The following is a 2,137-nucleotide window of genomic DNA, read 5'->3' as shown; positions in this document are numbered from 1 at the left end:
TGTATAAATGCTGGACTTACATCAGCACACTGTTTTATAAAATAATTTATAGTTCCTGTTCTGCGAATCGGCCTTAATAAAGCCTGACGGGTGTTGTTAGCATTGTCAAAAGCCAGTTGTTTGATTAGGATATTGGCTGCCTCTTCATTAGTGATTACTCACTTGACTGTCTGTATGAGGTGAGAAAGGAAATCCTGATAAGGTTCCTCAACCTTCTGTTTAACCTCTGTAAGGGTAGTTGTTTTTCCTGCTGTACAAGGTAGGGATTTCCAGGCATTTACTGCACAACTGGTTACTTTAATAAGTGCCTCTTTGGGCATATACATTTGCTCCTGAGCCGTGTTAAAATCACCTTCTCCTAATATCATGTCTAGGGTTATTCCTCCTCTGGAATTTTTGCTAGTGGCTACAGCTCTCTTAGTTTACTGGCTAGGGCTTCTACCAAGGTTTGTGTGTAAGGAGCTAGAGGTCCATATTCAGAACAGGCCGATTTTAATTCTTTAAGTATTTTGTAAGGTACAGGCTCCCAGGTGGGGTCTTCATCCCACTCACTCTCATACACGACTGGGAAGCAGAGTGAGAATTCAAGATCTCCACTAGCTTCAGCTTCTCTTATCGCCCTTTGAAATTTAGACATGGAGCTCATAGGAGCCGGAGGACCTGGTTTAGGCTTCCTTTCTAATTTAGGGAACCTGTTTTGAATAGGAGAGCCTTTCTCCTCTCTATTGACTGGAAAGGACCAAGGGTCATGTTTATGATACTGCACTGCTGTCTCCTCTAAATCTTCCTGATCTTGGGGTGAAAGGAAATGAGGCTCATCGTATTTATTCTCCTTCCCATCAGTAGGCATAGCTAAATTGCTCTTAGATTGAGCTGGAGATGATAATGATGTGTCCTCTCCAGGTGGAGCTGAGGGACTGTTTAAAGTTTGAGAAAGTTTAACCATTTCTGCCTCTGGTGTCAAGGTGTCATGAATTAAATTCCAGAGGGAAAAGGTATTTGCCAGGACCTTCTCAGGTCCATGGAAGCTGTAATAAGTCTTTAATTGCTCTCCTACTTTAGTCCAAGTTTATAAATTAACAGTTCCTTCCTCAGGAAACCATGGACATACTTCTTGTATAAAACGTTCTATCTGACGGGGAGTAACCTTAACTCCTCTGCTAGCAAGCATAAGTGTTAAAAGATCAATACAGAGTCTTTTTTCTTTAGACTCAGTATGGCCTATCTTCTCAATCTAAGTTCTGTACTATCTACCCTCTTACCCTACTTATCCTCTGACGGGGAGTAACCTTAACTCCTCTGCTAGCAAGCATAAGTGTTAAAAGATCAATACAGAGTCTTTTTTCTTTAGACTCAGTATGGCCTATCTTCTCAATCTAAGTTCTGTACTATCTACCCTCTTACCCTACTTATCCTCTATAGGGGGGTTTGCAGCACCCTATGGTGGAGTCCTATCCATCCTCAGTGCAAGGGGGGCTTACCTAGGGGAATCCTGTTTGGGTGTCAACTGCCAGGGTCCAGCCCCAGCAGTCCAGGGGTTCCCAAAGGTGAGGATGGCGTCAGCGAATGAAGGACGACACGGAGACAGCGTTCAGATCATCAGCATAGTTGGGTTCTCCTTTATTGTCCTGTTACCGCTGTATTTATACTACTTGATTCTATAAGCATGCCTCTATATCATGGTATGTTTTGGGTCCTCCCTTGACCTTCTACAGTTCCTAGTTTTATGTTTATAGTTTCTTATCTGACCTTTGCTAAAAATCTTATCTCTATCTAGCTCTGTTGATTTTAATCCTATCCATTCTATTCCAAAGGTTAGGGCGTTTGTTATCTCCATTCCAAGGTTACTACTCTACTGTTCTGTTAAGCTACAAGGAAGTAACTGAAGGAGATTATCCTAAGTAAAGACTATGTAGCTTAAGCGTGATTATTCATAGTTAAAGTGATTAATTACCCGCCTGGCACTTAGTTAAGGGGTTTTACTGATTTATTCCCTTCCTTAGTCCTGTTAATCCCTAACTCCAGGGAAAAATCCCCACCTGGGGAAACAACCTTTCTCGGAGAGGTGACCTTGGTTAAAACACATAGCGCTAAGCAGGGGAGCAAACATATTAAGAACAGTATGCCATATATGCCA

Source organism: Myotis brandtii, unplaced genomic scaffold, assembly GCF_000412655.1.
Source record: "Myotis brandtii unplaced genomic scaffold, ASM41265v1 scaffold516, whole genome shotgun sequence".
NCBI lineage: Eukaryota > Metazoa > Chordata > Mammalia > Chiroptera > Vespertilionidae > Myotis > Myotis brandtii.
The sequence above is the reverse complement of the archived record's forward strand: the minus strand, read 5'-3'. Positions refer to the sequence as shown.